General features: G+C 54.6%; 1 protein-coding gene across 5 annotated transcripts in view; it reads left to right on the plus strand.

Moving 5' to 3' along the window:
* Window positions 1-17,368, plus strand: part of LOC119093913 (cell adhesion molecule 3) — a 48,495-nt gene that overhangs the window by 2,670 nt on the left and 28,457 nt on the right. The window lies entirely within an intron of this gene.

Raw genomic sequence — 17,368 nt, forward strand, 5'->3', positions numbered from 1 at the left:
TTGGCATTGACACTAATGATGCTGCATGCAAATTGCTAGCTCCTATAGTGAATTGGCTCATGGGTGTGGTGTAACCAGGTGGCGATGAATGGTCGTCTAGTGGCGCTTCATAATCGCGGCTTGCCGTACGTTCGTCACTGGGATCTAGGAAATGCTGATGTGTATCACACGTTCAGGAAGATTCCCATTCGTTTCATGCCGAGAACAGCGAAGAATGCATTGGGTTGCTGGATTTAACTATAAAGGCTACTGTGTATAATTACAGCCAATGTGGGGTTGCAGCTTTTGTATGCGCAATGTTTGTATGTCGCCTTGCACACGATGAACGCTATCGCGCATTTTACGAAACTTTGTTTTCGCAATTCTCCCTAGCAGGTGTTTTGTGAGGCTTTTATTTAATAAGCTAGAAACTATGGGTTTGTCGCCGGTCCGTCATGGTGTTATTTAGACGCGAACCCAAATTGTTTTTTTATTTCTGGCATCAAATGTAGGACACCTTTCACCTAAGTTTTTAATGCGGTGAACTTCGCTTAACACTCGTCCTGAGTGACTGGCTGAACACCCTTCGCTCGGGTGGGGGTCAATTTTACTTCCCCTGATATCTCAAGAACTAAGACAGCTAAAAACACCAAATTCACAGGGTGGATAGCCTTGCATGTAAACTCAATTGTGTCAAAATTTGAGGTTACCAAATAATAAAATTGGGGTCAGATAAGGGCAAACAAGGTCAAGCTCCAGATTGGTGGCTCAAATGCTCCCATACCTCCTCATGCAGCCCCCGTGAAGCTAGATACCTGTTCAAGCAACTGGCCAATGATGTTTGATTAATATCCTTGTTTGACCTATATAAGATTAAGGTGACCAAACGCCTCCGAGATTGCTCCTGTTTGTCATTTAAATCAGTGTCAGGGCTCGCGCTAGGCGCTTTGTCCCTAAAACAAAAAATTGACCTGAGTCATTTTAGGTCATTGACCTGCTCTAATAATAGAAATATCATGAAGCATGTTTGTTGCGGTCACTGTCGTTAATTGATTTAAAATGAGTACCAGAAACTATCCCACAAACCAAGCCCTCGAGTAAAAAAACAGGCTAGTTTTTACCTCGGTCTCACCTTCGCACGTGATCCTAGGCCAATAAATTTTGTTATTATTATAAATTCAATGGGTTTATTACCTAAAAACTATCTCAGATATGCATGACTTTGTTTAACACTCCGTTCTTGCATCACATTAAATGACTCCATAAGATGTCCTTCGCTGACAGCCAGGGTTTGTCCTGGGACTTGTCCCTTTGCCAGGGACAGCCAAGGTTGACCTGTCATAGGTCAGTGACCTTATGAGGTGCATCTACTTGATTTATATCAAAAGAACGGTTACCCAACTCCCGAATTGGCGCGGCTATGCGGCGCCGCCCAGAAATTATTCTGGAAAAAGGTTTGGGGGTCTAAGTGACCCACCCCCCATTCGAGCGCATGTCAAACCGTGTACAACTGCAAAGCTTTTTTGACCCCTGTCGTTTAGAAATATCCTGCGCCGATGCTGTTGTTTGGTGGTTAATATTAACCACCAGAACGTGATCTTTTCTTTGATTGGTACATGTCTTCAAAATGGAATTTCCTGGCCATGACGCCTATGGTGTGTTTACAGCATCGCGGACGAAAAGCAACCTATGCTGTCGACATCATTCCATGAAATCCCACCCCATAGATCCGGCGCCTTTTGGTGTCGGTAGCAGCCCGACAACAAAGCTATCGCGTAATGTCACGTAGAATCTTTGCCAAACGTGCAGAATTTATTTCGTTTACTTGATCGATGGAGACAGAAATGGCGCAGTACGTTCATTTTTAAACCAGTTGCATTGTGCGCTCAGCGCCAACGATGGGTGAAGAAAAGACGTGCTTCACATTACAAACAACATAATTTCCAGTTTCAATTTAAGCGGCACGTGTAGTACGTGCAAACGTTAATGCTAGAGTATCGCACGCGCGTTATCATCTCGAAAGTTGCGAAGATCTAAACAGAAAACTTGCTGCGTTGCCAACACGTCCGGCAAACTGTGCAACGTGACGTCACGTAGCATAGATCTTTAATGCCGCGCTGCGAGTACGCCCCAGAGTGCTCGTACCCTGGCCTTAACTGGGCCGTTCTGTGTTGCAGGTGAGGGCTGGCCGGCGAGGCCGCCGGCGCGGCGCCCTGCGTTGCGTGCCGGGCCCGCGCCAGCTGTGGCTACAGTGCGTGCGTGCACGCTACCCACGCCGAGCGCGTCGCTCAGAGGTACTGACTGAGCTGTGTCGGCCTGGTCTGTCTTCCACCGGCGCCAGTCCACGGGACTAGTCTGTCTTTCCACTGGCGCCGGTCCACGGGACTGGCCTGTCCCCCACTGGCGCCAGTCCACGGAACTGGCCTGTCCCCACTGGCGCCGGTCCACGGGACTGGCCTGTCCCACACTGGCGCCGGTCCACGGGACTGGCATGCCTCCCACTGGCGCCGGTCCACGGGACTGGCCTGTCCCCCACTGGCGCCGGTCCACGGGACTGGCCTGTCCCACACTGGCGCCGGTCCACGGGACTGGCCTGTCCCCCACTGGCGCCGGTCCACGGGACTGGCCTGTCCCACACTGGCGCCGGTCCACGGGACTGGCTGCCCCACTGGCGCCGGTCCACGGGACTGGCATGCCTCCCACTGGCGCCGGTCCACGGGACTGGCCTGTCCCCCACTGGCGCCGGTCCACGGGACTGGCATGCCTCCCACTGGCGCCGGTCCACGGGACTGGCATGCCTCCCACTGGCGCCGGTCCACGGGACTGGCCTGTCCCCACTGGCGCCGGTCCACGGGACTGGCATGCCTCCCACTGGCGTCGGTCCACGGGACTGGCCTGTCCCCACTGGCGTCGCTTCACTGGAAGCTCCTGCTGGCCTCGGCCTAGCCTCGGCCGGGCTGACGTGCGGAGCCAACAAACACCTGACGGCCTGGCCCGGCCGTGTGCGGTGTGTTTCGGTGTCGGGTGGCTGGCGGCTCGCGTGCGCGGACCGGCGACAGTGACACACGCACCATCGACACCCGGCCCGCCCTTTGGGCACGCGACGCAGGCGGGCGCCGCGGTGCTCGTCGCGCTGAAGCCCCCGGGCCAGTCGGCCGTCAGCCAGAATCATCCGGCGTCGGAAGACGGCGTCGAGTGAGTCGGAAATCATAGGGGAAACTCGCTGTGTGGCAGGACGCGCAACGTTGTCAGAGTGTCGGCAATGTATCATATGACGCGCCCAAGAGCCTGTTCGTCCTGGTTGCCAGCTGGTTAGAGCGCCTGCTTGCCAATCCATGCACCCGTGGAGGTGTGGATTCAAGCCCCAAAGGTGGCCTCTGTAATTTGTCACTATATGTCACTAAAGGGACCTGCGGTCGAAGGCAACGACTTCGTTTAAGGTCAGAGGACGGCATAGAGCAAAACGAACAGTGTTAAACAGTACGATACGTTAAGCTTTCGCTGAGGAATTATGTCTTCAATCCGGAATTCATGATCAGAAGATTGGACAAGTGCATTCATACAACAGACGGTGCTTGGGTTGAGCGCTGTTCCCAGAAATTCAACTCAGGTTGAGCGCTATTGCCAGAAAATTAATGCAGGCAAAAAATTCAGACTAATGTATAGTAACATTACAACATCTTATAATGCGAACATGAAATATTATGCTGTACGTAAGAACTAATGCAAAAAAGAGATACCATCATGTGACAAAAATGTTTGTTCTTGTCATTGTCGGAAAACAGTGCTCTTGGCTCTAGAAGCATACTTCTAATGGTCTTGTTATTGTTGGAAAGCAGTGCCCGTGGTTCTGGGAACATATTTATAATGTTCTTGTTTTTGTTGGGAAACAGCAGCTCTTGGTTCTGGGAACATATTTCTAGCCGCGGGCAGAACTGCTTAATATTTCGCGCGCAGACACTTTTGTTGCCAAAAGTCGCTGCGCACTGAGTTCCGCACGGCACAGATCCTACACGGCACAAATTATCCACGGACACAGATCCTACACGGCACAGATCCCACACGGCACAAATCCTCACACGGCACAGATCCTACACGGCACAAATCCTCCACGGCACATATCTTCCACGGCACAAATCCAACACGGTATCGATCCAAAAGGCTACAAATCAAACACGGTTCAGGATATGTCGTGCCATAGGGTCCAACAGAGCACAGGCTTCCTCGCGGTGCAGGATCCAACACGGTGCTCGGTCCAACACGTCGCAAGACCATCTCGGCACGGGTCGGCTACGATGCCGGGTCCAGCTCGCTACGCTGCTGGGTCCAACGCGGTATAGACCGTAGTGCGACAAACGACCCAGAACGGCATCTATCTAACGCCTCCGTAACCGCTCATGAATGAGGAACGGTAGGCAGAACACATTTCCTTTGCCATTTGGTGGATAGGCCTAATTAACTGGGCTAGTAAAATGGCCTGATTGGTTTTACTGTTGCCTTTTGTCATGATCCGAATGTGTTGTGAAACACACCACTTGCAGTGCGACACGTCCTGCTCAGGATGCCATTACGTTCATTCAGAGCCACTGTATTAATAATTCCACTCCATGTCAATAGCTGTTAATTAAGGTCGTCACTACCGTCTACTCGAAGAGAAAGAGAAGTATTGCCAGCGTTATCATTTCATGATTAGCTTGCATGTGACGCTTCAGCATTTTGGTTCCCGCAGTATTGACAAAGGCAAGCCGAGTGCTGTCAGTAAGTAGCATGTAAAATCAATGATGCCCACTGATGTCTGCAGCCTTACAAAGGACACAGCCGCTCCCTCAGCCGCCTGCGTGGCAGCAATTCGGCGACGAGAGCATCGATAATGCTTTGGATTCGAAGCAGCTCGTTATTTTGTGATTGCCGGAGGGGTTCGGACATCAATACTGCGGTCAAACAAGGCCAAATTTCCACCCAGCCTGGTGCTGAAAATGTATTCTTCGAGCGTCCAAGCAATGACTAGAGGACATTCTTCAAGACTTTGATATAAAGATGAGAAAGGAAGCGCCAAGAACGACGCCCACCAATGCCGCGTTGTGCTGATGGATCTGAGATCTGGTGGTGCAGCCGGCCATTTGTTCAGTTCCGCCCCCGGCGCCGACCTGATAACGCTGCGAATCGGCGCCGGTGGGCGCTCCCTGAATCAGCATGCTGGACCGAAAGCTGCCGCCGGTGGCATGGCCGTGGACCGAGAGCTGCCGCCGGTGGCGTGGCCGTGGACCGAGAGCTGACGCCGGTGGCATGGCCGTGGACGGAGAGCTGACGCCGATGGCATGGCCGTGGACCGAGAGCTGCCGCTGGTGGCATGGCCGTGGACTGAGAGCTGCCGCCGGTGGCATGGCCGTGGACCGAGAGCTGTCGCTGGTGGCATGGCCGTGGACCGGGGATGCCGCTGGTGGCATGGCCGTGGACCGGGGCTGCCGCCGGTGGCATGGCCGTGGACCGAGAGCTGCCGCTGGTGGCATGGCCGTGGACCGGGGATGCCGCTGGTGGCATGGCCGTGGACCAAGAGCTGCCGCTGGTGGCATGGCCGTGGACCGAAAGCTGCCGCCGGTGGCATGGCCGGGGCGGGCGGCACTCGCGCGCCCTCTGTCAGGCGGCGGCCTGACCCTCAGCCGACCCGGCCGGTCGCGCTCCGTATCGACCGAGTCGGCCAGACATGGCCGGCGACGCCTCCTCCGCCGGCCGCGTTACGGAGCGGGAGTGACTTAGGCTCTCCGCGCTGCTCCACTGAGTCTATTTCTGGTTTGCGTTTGACACAGATTTGTGTTGGGCTGTCGCCCCATGCGATGAAGCCCATCCCTTTTGTTGGTGCGCTGCGGCGATTGTGCGCCAATAGAAGGACACCACCAGGACCCCAGCCGGTGCCAGCTCGGCCAGCGCCTAAGGACGTGATCATCAGATGCGCGGCGTGCGCTGCGTGTGCCGAGGTCTGATGCAGCGCGCGGCCGAGTGAGCGCGCGACCGCAGGCAGTGTCCCGCGGAATCGGGACACTGCGTGCGGCCAGCGGGCGCCGAGAGGCCGCCGTCAGACGGCCCAGCCGCATCCCGCAACCGGATCGTGGACCGGGACTGGTCCGCGGCGGATCCTGCCCGATGTGCTCGGGTTAGTGAGCCGGTGGGAGCTGCGGTCCGGAGCGGCAGCGGTTCCAGTTGGTGCGCCGCTTGCGCGCGGCCCGACGACCGCCCGACCGACCGACCGACGCGGCCGCTGCTGCGCTGGCCCACATTCGGAGGCGACCGACGTACCGCAATCGATACTTCGAACCCGAGCGGGCGTCGGCCAGCGTCGGTTTCAGACCGGTTAAACCCGGCCAGGACCCGACGATGTTGTCCCGGTTCGAGCGGTGCTAAGCGGCTTGTTTGGTCGCCGCCAGGACGGAGCCCTATCGCCGCAGCCGGTGACCCGGCCATCGCCATGTTGGCCTTGTGGCGAGATTGGCCCGCAGCGCTCCGCTCCCACCGAATCACGTCCAGGCTGCGGGTGCAAGACACCGTCACGTGCCCGGCCCCTAAATGACTGATGAAGCTCAATTGGGCTCAAGTGTCTATCCTGTGGCGGCGTGGCGATGGCCGAGACGGGACCCGGCGCTCGGCTCTGGCCGGACCCCAGGCCGCGCCCGGCCCGGCCTCCGCTGGTGGCCAGGAATGAGCGTCTCGAAGGACCCAAGGCTCTGCAGATCTGCTCTCATAGTACACACGCCCGGAAAACTTCCGTCAAGGAAATGTGCGTTGTTGGGAGCGGCAGTCAGCAGACCAACGCTCTGGACTGGACTGGACGCCAACGTTGGGATACCTTTGTCATAAGACGCACACTCTAATCACGGGTGTCCGCGAAATGTACGACTAAAATTCCTACCCACGTAGGGTATGTATATATATATATATATATATATATATATATATATATATACATATATATATATATATATATATATATATATATATATATATATATATATATATATATATGATTAGCTCAAAAGATCTGCGCCCGCAGGACATAGACCCCAAAAACGCGCGCGGTGGAGACCTACGCCGTGGTGACCTATACCCTGAATTTCTATGCTCAGGCGGTACGCAGGATTTCATAAGGGATACAATACAATATTTTCATTGAAAACCAAATCAAGCGTGCAATGGGCTTACGCAATTTTTTACATGCCGTTAAAGGACGTCGGAAGTTTTCCATGTTATTACTGCGTGTCCACGTGGAGTTTTTATCGACAAAATTTGGCCACGTACATACCAGCCCCTTTTACGAAAGCATTACTACACAGTGGCCCTGATTCTTTCCAGATCTGAAATGTCCTAAAAAAAATGATGTACAGAAACAGAAGCATGGATCTCGCCAAGGTCATCAAAACAGCCATATTTTCGCTATGCGTGCACGCGCGTTTTCACTTCATGTCTTGTACCTATTGAACATTTCATGTCTGCGGCACTTAACGACTGGGTCCCGCGGGCCATTGGGCAAATTCACCATCTGTAATGTTTCCAGAGCAAATTTTACTGACTTGTTTGGTAGACCTTGAGAAACATGGTGAGATGAGTACCAACTTCTGTACTAGATCCAGTACTTTTCAGAATTAGGTGCCTGTGGAATGCGGCGGCACCAAATTGGGTACCAATCGAATAAACGCTGTCATGAAAAAGTTAAGTGATGCATCCGTAAATTTGTACGTGAGCCGGGGGGGGGGGGGAATACGTGTGCCTGGGACTGCTCTGTGCATGAGCAACTGTTTATGTTCAAATGACTGCTGACTTGACCCAGGAGACTAGGGATCAGTCAAGAGACCCACTAAAGCTTTAATCGGGGGGGGGGGGGGGCACGCTCAGAAGACGTACGACCAGGAGACCTCACGCCTCCAGCTCCTGTCGTCGGAACACCTCGTGACTTCGGACAATCAGATGACCTGCGCCCGAAACCGTAGCATCCGAACGCCTCGTGACTGAAGAGCCCTCATATTACTGAGGATCAGTAGAGAGGAGGATGTCGAGCGGCGAACATTAGTGATGTCGGACGGCGAACACTAGTGATGTCGAGCGGCGAATACCAATGATGTCGAGCGGCGAACATTAGTTTTATCGAGCGGTAAACACTAGTGTCGTGGCGACGTGCCCGAGGGCGTCCTGCTGAGTGGGGCAACCCGCTGCTGCAGCTCGTCTTTTGTAATGCCTAAGAAGGTAGTGATCTACTGGAGTACCGTTCATTTGCCAGAGTTGGGCGCAGGTTTCAAAGTTAGCTGTCGGACTGCATCAGCGAAGCGAGCTCTGTTTTTCCAAGCCGTACTGATCCTCCGAGGCCCGGACGATGGCACGACGTGCCCAGGCATTTGAACGCAAGGCTTTTGGAGTCCAAGTCTTATGAATATAGTCCGCCTGAGCTAACATGTTATGAACGAAACTTTTCCCAACGAAGGCTTCCTTAGTGTAGGTGTTTGCCTTCATGAGCATCTGAAAGTGTGGATTGTTCTGAATGTTGTGGCTGTAACTGAGCCATTTCGCCGCCACCGGACTTCAGACAAACCGCTGCAGATCAGTCAGCGCGCCTGGGCTTTGAATGACGTCCTCGCCCCTAGGCTACATTGACGACCGCTGATGTGCTGCACACTGTTTGGAAACTCTCCTGCCTCAAGCCCCAGAATCGCGTCTGCCACGTTACTTGTCTTCACAGTAGGTCTCTTGTCCCTTGTCTCACAGTAGGTCTCTTGTCGCAACCCTGGACCCCCTCTCCTTCTCCTCTTGCGCATGCCACGTTCCCATCATTTTGACACTCTGCGTCAAAAAGATGTCAAGGGCCATCTGAGAACTCCGACCTCCTCGAAGCCGTAGGAAAAACGAGGGTGCCTGAACGTGAAGAAACATATGAATCAGTCTTCATCCGCCCGCAGTACAGTAAACAAAGCCAATAAATCATGAAGCGATAGCCAAACACCACTTGTGTAATAGCAATGAAGGTCAATGATCAATGGTAAAAAGCAGCCCCAAGTCTGCCCTTATTCATGTCATTCTCCTTCTGGCGCCCTGCTGGCTCTTCCAGTCGGCCTGGTGTCGGCTGCCAGGATGAGACGTCATCGGCGGTCTCGCGCGGCGACGCGCCGAGCGCCGCGGGCCGCGCTCTCCCGGCTCGGGCCGAGCGTCGCAGGCCGCGCTCTCCCGGTTCGGGCCGAGCGTCGCAGGCCGCGCTCTCCCGGCTCGGGCCCGAGAGTCGCGGGGCCGCGCTCTCCCGGCTCGGGCCCGAGCGTCGCGGGCCGCGCTCTCCCGGCTCGGGCCGAACGTCGCGGGGCCGCGCTCTCCCGGCTCGGGCCGAGCCGTCGCGGGCCCGCGCTCTCCCGGCTCGGGCCGAGCGTCGCGGGCCGCGCTCTCCCGGCTCGGGCCGAGCGTCGCGGGCCGCGCTCTCCCGGCTCGGGCCGAGCGTCGCGAGGCCGCGCTCTCCCGGCCGGCTCGGATGCTGCAGTAGCCCTCCTCTCTGCGGACGCACGCGGCAGAGGACGCCGTATCGAGCGGTGACGTCAGCGCCGATCAATGGCGGCGGGCGTCGCTCCAGGCGGCGCGGCGGCGGGATACGCAGAACGGCTGGTCACCCGGCCGGGCTGACGGCGCGGCGTCGCCGGGCGCGCGGCCCGAGTCTGAGGAGCGCGCGGCCTCTCGCCCCCCCCCCCCCCCCTCCTCCCGTGCGTAAGCCCGCCCGCCCCGCCGCCCCGCCCCCCCCCCCCCCCTCCGCCGCCTGAAGACGCTTCCTGGCTGTGCGTCGAGTGCGGGTGCGGATACCCGTGCGTGCATTAAGCCGCGGGCAGGCGCGGATCGGCTCTGGGCCAGCTGCGGTCGGCGATGGGTGCGATCCGGAACACGGAGACGGCCGCGGACACTGCTCCGTGGCGCCGTGCAGACACGACGAGCGTCGTATTGATCGGCTCCCTCCTCGTGCGCTGCGTAGGTGGTCACCGGCGTGGCGAACTAGACCAAAGGCCTTTCCAATGTGCACGCTGTGTTGGAAGAGTTCATTGGAAGCTTAAAGCGTCCTCATGATTTTCAGAGATAAACATTCGATTTGAAAGGCATTATTTAGTGCTCGACTTGGCTGCACATTGCCTGCAATTGATAGACTTCAAGCCTCACTAGAAAGGCTGCTCGTGTTTACTTCCCCCGTGACTTATACTGGGTTACTAGAACGCGCTGGAACTGGGTCTGTGCCCGTTTGCGAACTGAATAACGTGTGCCGATCACCTGTAGTTGATATAACAAAGAAATGCCTTTTGATCTTGGTTTTCGGTATTATGACTTGAAATTTCTCACGTTAATTTAGCGACATTTGACAAACCAACTAGTAATGGTTAAACGGCGTTGTTTTGCTAAATCACGATGATATTGACGGTTCTCAGTATTCTGAGCGGTGGTCATCCTCGACAGCATCGCCAGTACCCCGCAGAGCTGACATACGCAGCTTCTACGCCACAAGGAATAAGAATGTTACGAGCTTGAAAAGGGGAAGAATTGGGTAAAATGAGGTCTCTTCAGGTAACATGAGATATATACTATAACGTTTAGGAGTCAAAGCAAAACACATTGGATGTCTGTCTCGATAACTCATCTAGTAGGAGCGCCCGCCCTCCGGTCTGCCCACCCGCGGCGAGGTAGGTTCAAGTCGCTTTAAGCGCTCGATATTTGTGCTTGACAGGTATGGTCTGCGACCGGTGGCAGCGACCTCCCGAAAGGCCAGATGACCTTGGAGGACTGAACAGGCCGTGTTCTGCATTGCCACGATCGGGGTTAGGAATGTTGTGGGAACAGATGTAACGCATAAGATTTTCCAGCGGGCCTTAAAAATAGGAAAACGCAATGCCTGCAAAATTTTGGGCACCATTTCCGCAGGCACGCAGCCAAAAGCTTACTCACGGGATCAAAGTTTGAATTGGTGCCGCCCCCGCTGGCACCCCCCCCCCCCCCTCCACCCTGCATTTGCATTCAATGCATTACATTTGTTGGGGGCCAACTGATAGCCGCCGATGCCATAAATCGAGCTGATGTACGCGAGACACGAATACTTTGCTGATAACATTTGTCTTAACCTTGAACACTACATGCTCGATGACGTGGCAGTATTCGTCTAATGTTTTTATGATGGCATGCATGTCTGGGTGACTTTGAAATATTCTGCACGAAATAGTCAGCACAAGCTCACGGGCGTCAAGTTCAGGAGCAAGAGGATTTTAGTCTTAAAAAGAGCATGGCTTTGAACTGCTCTGAATGATCTTGGAAATATCATCTTACTTTAAAACCCCATACAACTGTAGAACAATCTCGTTGACTTGCATAACGGATTAATTGTGTTTGAACCCAATCATCCATCCTCTATTTTTAGCCATAATCATCAATCCTCCACTGCCTCATTATGAAGGGCCGCTCACAATATCTATTAATAATAGCCCCGAGACGCATTTCATGCTGCCACGGCTCCTGGACGCTACTGAATATTTGACACACTTTACAAGCATTGGTTAGAAGTTTGGTAAGGCAGATGTAGTGGTGGCCGTATGTTGACATTTCTTACAATATGGACAAAATGTTATTTGTCTACTGAAACCGACTCGTTCCGCCAATTTTGCCACGTCAAGGTCTCCAGCTCTATCCATTCTTACTCTCAAACTAAGAAAGAAGGCTCTGCATGGTCTGCCTGAAAATTGCTTTGAGGGTGCTCACTTATTTGCTGTCTTCTCAGGTCTCAGTCTGAAGCTCCACTTTAAGGCAAAAACATGATTTTTCGCTGCCAAACTGCATTACTAAGCGCTCCATTTCGTAGTCTCGTCGTTATGTTAAGCGACGTGGCAAAAATGGTACGACACTGTCTGAACATCGAGCATAAAATGTTCTTATAATGACATGCACAATAGCGTGGAGCAATGGTCGCGGCGTTGTAGACCATGTTGATACCGTTTTTCCTCTGGTTTTCGTGGGCAGATATGATTGGTCTTGCTCGTGGTCAGCATAATCGGCCTACGGCACGGCTGGAATTATTGGCCGACACGCTCTCGGGACAGACGCAATGAGGTGCGGGCGGGCTGTCGTTTCCGGGACAGGTGCGGCTAGGTTCGGGCAGGCTGTTGTTTCCGGGACAGACGCGATTAGGTGCGGGCGGGCTATCGTTTCCGGGACAGACGCGGCTAGGTGCGGGCGGGCTGTCGTTTCCGGGACAGACGTGGCTAGGCGCGGGCGGGCTGTCGTTTCCGGGACAGACGCGATTAGGTGCGGGCGGGCTGTCGTTTCCGGGACAGACGCGGCTAGGCGCAGGCGGGCTGTCGTTTCCGGGACAGACGCGATTAGGTGCGGGCAGGCTGTCGTTTCCGGGACAGACGCGGCTAGGCGCGGGCAGGCTGTCGTTTCCGAGACAGACGCGGCTAGGCGCGGGCGGGCTGTCGTTTGCTGGCAGACCCTGGCTGGGCTTAGGTTGACGAGAAGATAGATGGGAATAGCGGTATGGCGTTGTGCTTCGAGGTGCCCCAGCGACTCCTCCGACCCGAGTAAGCTATGTGAGTCTAATTTCGTGTCTCTGTTAACCTGTCGAATCCGACACGGGACAACGTCCGCTGGTAGACGTGCCACCGACTGCTGCCGACCCAGGCACCGGCAATGCACGGGACGACGCCCGCTGATAGTGGCGCCGCCGACTGCTGCCGACCCAGGTACCGGCGATGCACGGGACAACGTCCGCTGATAGTGGTGCCGCCGACTGCTGCCGACCCAGGTACCGGCGATGCACGGGACAACGTCCGCTGATAGTGGTGCCGCCGACTGCTGCCGACCCAGGCACCGGCGATGCACGGGACAACGTCCGCTGATAGTGGTGCCGCCGACTGCTGCCGACCCAGGTACCGGCGATGCACGGGACAACGTCCGCTGATAGTAGTGCCGCCGACTGCTGCCGACCCAGGTACCGGCGCTGCACGGGACAACGTCCGCTGATAGTGGTGCCGTCGACTGCTGCCGACCCAGGCACCGGCGATGCACGTGGCTGGATCCCTTCGCACACTTCCCTCTCATAATGATCTAAGCCGGCAGCCATTAGTTACACGAGCCGGCGGCCATGCGTGGTGACGCGCGCCGGTGGCGCCGCCCTAGTGGTGAGCATCAGCCCGGCCCGACGCGACAGCTGTTTCGAACAAAGCGCGCAGCCCAGCGGGAGGCGGCGGCCCTGGTGGCTCAGCGGTTGGCGCTGTCGCCGCCCGCCGCTCACTCCAACGCTGCACGCCGCCGGCCTCGACCCTCCGCGTCGACTATCCTGCGGGACGTCCCACCGAGAGAGGAGGCGGCACCCCAGGCAGCTCATTTGTCGTCCTGGGCGTCTGCCTGTCAGCATCACACCATCAGCTTCCCACTGCGGATTGTAAATCTCTGATCAAAGTCAAATATTGGCCTATTTTCATGTGTCTCTAGCGTGGTGTAAATGCCTGTCTATCACATCAGCATCTTTGTTGAATTTTTGCACACAACTATATAGGAACCAAAAGATTACACGTTTATATCAATAGCAATGCTCCTATTAACAGCCTGCTAATGATCCCATCCGTGCAGGCGGGATCCAGTCACTTAGCTCTAGCTGCGAGTCCTACGCTGCTCGCTGCTCGGCTTCGGCATTCTGGCGTCAACAGGTCTTTGTTTTCTGTGACGCGATCGCGTGGCTGTGATCGGCAGTCTGCGTGCTCCACTGGAGGGCCTGAATCACGGCCTATCGGACGAGGTCAGCCCTGGCGGGGAGTAGGTGACTCCATGTGTCCTGACGATTAGTCATCAGCGTTGTATGCGTCACAGACGGGCCGCCAGCGTGGGAGGGTACATACCCCGCAGCGATACGGAGCGGTATGGGACTGGTACATGCTAGCCCGCCGTACCGCCGCGATACGGAGCGGTGTGGGACTGGCACATATCAGCCCGCCGTACCGCCGCGACACGGAGCGGTGTGGGACTGGTACATACCAGCCGGCCGTACCGCCGCGACACGGAGCGGTGTGGGACTGGTACATGCTAGTCCGCCGTACCGCCGCGACACGGAGCGGCTTGCCGGGCCACCTGTGTCATCTGCGGTCGGCAAGGAGTGACAGCCATACGGCGCCGGGCTGTGGGGCGGCCCGGCCGGCACCGACGCCACTAGCGTGGGAATGGTGCTGCCGCAACCCAGCTCTGCGGCCTGTGACGAGCGCCTGGACGGGCGGGTCGGTCCGGTAATGGGCCGCGGCGCGCGTGGCGCCTGCTGGAGGCACACGCCGTGAGTCAGCCGGGAACGATGCTAGGCCAGCCGGCCAGGCCGTATGCCCCACTTCTGGGGTGAAGCAAGTCGGCTTCGATGAGACAGTCGGCTGCCACTGTCTTGGCGGTGCTGTCAAAAGGCGATCGAATTAGATTTCCTGCATTACGCAAGATGGAGTAAATTCGTGGAATGTGTGTCTCAGTGGAGAGATGAGCGCTACGAATTAGACATTACTTGCGGCTGCACCAATGGCAGGCGTATTTAATTGAAGTGGAGCCAGCGGAACAATTGCTGCCGTCCAGTTCAAAGCATTCCATGACTGCAATACTGGTTCATTGTCCTTCCTCTGATAGGGAATATCCCACCCCTGGAGCATGTTTAAAAAAAATATTGCAGTGAAACCTCAGGACCCTAGTGTAATAAAAGCACTGAGTAATGCCTATACAGCACCGTCAAGACATAATAAGGATGTCACTTTTGATTTCGTTGTCGTTCCAAAGTACGCTGCCAACGCTTTGCAAAAGTACTACGCCTTTTCCCTGCAGTCGCGATTACCGTCGTCATAACAACCGCCGTGCGCACCTTTGCTGGTGCGAATTTTAGAATCTTATTGATTGGGCCAGCGGGTGGCAAGGGCCTGTTACCGAGAAGCGCACTGGTTGAAGTTTGGATCAATGCGTCACCATAGACTACATGATGCTCCCCTTCCCAGAGCCAAAGTGTGCCTCGAAAAGAGACACTGCGGCAAACGACACAAAGGCATTGTACAACGTTTCGCCGAATTCACGGATAAAAGCTTTATGTTTGCAGGCCTTTTTTTATCTAAACGGAGCCTTTCAAGCTTCCGTGGCGTCAATAGCACAACAATTTTGACACAGTGTGTTGCAAAAACTGCAGTACAGATACGTCGGAAAAAGCAAGCAAATGAAGTGTAGCGCTTTCATAGTGGTGAGCAAGGAGTCAAATGCGGTTTCTCCCGCAGGAGTGCGTACTTCAAAACAAAGTTCTGACCTATTCAGAAGGACTTGAAATTAAAATTCTGAGCTAATCAAAGGGATTTCTAGAAAACTGGTTTAACTGAGTAAGCTGTGCGTGGCTTATATAATAAAAGGTGAAAAGTGCATACAAGGCGGGATGCTCCCTTTAATAACCTACTTTGCAAGCATATGTGCACGCCTCCGTGAAGAGCACATTTGTACTGTGAGACGGAGCTTGCATTTTAACTGCCTGTGCTTGTTATTGTTTTTTTTTTGTCGCTGCTTGTTTTGTTCTGCTGGCTTCCTGTTGCATTGTCCCTCACTGCCAACATTCCTACTCTAGTATTTTAACAACAGCGCCACCTGGAACCCAGAACAAAACAACAGCGACGATTCCAGAGACCGGCCTGGGTGTTGGCACGGGACCCCGCCGACAGAGCGGTACATGGCCCCCTGGAATTTTGTGTCAAAAGTGTCCGGCAACCGTCGGCAAACTGTGTGTGACCGTCAGACGGTGGCGGCTGAGCCGTGTGTGACCGTCAGACGGTGGCGGCTGAGCCGTGTGTGACCGTCAGACGGTGGCGGCTGAGCCATGTGTGACCGTCAGACGGTGGCGGCTGAGCCGTGTGTGACCGTCAGACGGTGGCGGCTGAGCCGTGTGTGACCGTCAGACGATGGCGGCTGAGCCGTGTGTGACCGTCAGACGGTGGCGGCTGAGCCGTGCATGACCGTCAGCGGTGGCGTTGGTGGAGCGATCAGAATAAGTTAATCCCGAGCGTCCCCCAGATCAATGGCGCCGGGAAAAGCCTCGGTCTGGGCGAAAGAGCATGAGTGGGATCCGGGTCCGCGTGCAGGCTGCCCGACCGGATGTCGCTATCAGGCTGAAGGTGCGCTTCACCCGTCCCGTCCTACAAACACGTAGGCACTGATTCATTCAACGACTGCAGTAAGCTGTTAAATCACAGAATCAGGTATTTCCCACAGAACTTGCGGGACGTGATTTCGACGAGCTTTTTCTAGCTCGTATATTGCTATGGAAATCGGGTAAAAATGACAAAATTGGCATTTCGTGGATACCTTTTGTTATCTCAAGAACTAAGCACATTTGCCCTATGACTGATGACTGATGACTAATGACTATAACATTGCATGTCAGGTCCACTGGATTAAGACTATTGTTGCATGGGCCGGTGCGGCTATATCGACAATTGGTCGGGCGTGATCAATGGGAAAAGCGCCTTAGAGGGGCTTTTCATAATGATAATAAATAGTAAATAAAAAATAATCAAAAAATAAATCAAAACGACAACATAATTTTCAAAGTCTGAATAGCATGTGCCTATTTGTTCAAGTTGTATGGCCCGCAATGATTTGTATGATATAATGATTATGATGTGTGATATATGTTATGTAGCGATATAATGACATAATGATTGCATGACCTGAATTATACTTGTATGATCTGATCAGGTCACAGTGTGATCTACTTTGGCCTTGGATGACCTGAACTTAACAAAGCCCCTAGAACGATATGAATGCACTTTATGATGAGATAAGTCAGAAAAATATTAAACAAATCTGCTTGGAGCACATGTCCTGGGAGAAACGAGCGTATATCGCTACTTCGTGAATTTCCGTGGGTCTAGCTCGCTTAGTTTTCTGAAAGGGTGTTCAGTTTTTAAGCCGTTCCTGAGAAGGAAATGCGGATATTTTTTCGCGTGGCCACGTGCGCGTATCAGACTTGATGGCCTCCGACTCATATTCCGAGACTGTCCTGACGTCGTTGCCGCCGTTGTCGTTGTTATCGGTGTCGGCGCCGGTGTTTATGTCGGCGTCAGTGTTGATTTCGGTATTGGTGTCAGTGTCGGTGACATAATAGCTCGGCTACCTACGCCCATGTTGTCATTGTTCTGTACCTGACCTCACCTTTGACTTGCATTTGATCAGAATGACCTGCTACTCAGGTCAGTTGTGGTGCGCTATCTAAGCTCATCTTTACCTAATATTTCATTCTGGTCCCTCTGTGTGAACATGGCCTGGCTGTCATGCCACCTACAAACTGGCCGCCGGAGGGCTTATGACCCGGCGGCCATGTGACTCCACGACTCGGCCGTCATGTGAC

This window comes from Pollicipes pollicipes, unplaced genomic scaffold (genome assembly GCF_011947565.3).
Source record: "Pollicipes pollicipes isolate AB1234 unplaced genomic scaffold, Ppol_2.1 Scaffold_4002;HRSCAF=4701_pilon_pilon_pilon, whole genome shotgun sequence".
Taxonomy (NCBI): Eukaryota; Metazoa; Arthropoda; class Thecostraca; order Pollicipedomorpha; family Pollicipedidae; genus Pollicipes; species Pollicipes pollicipes.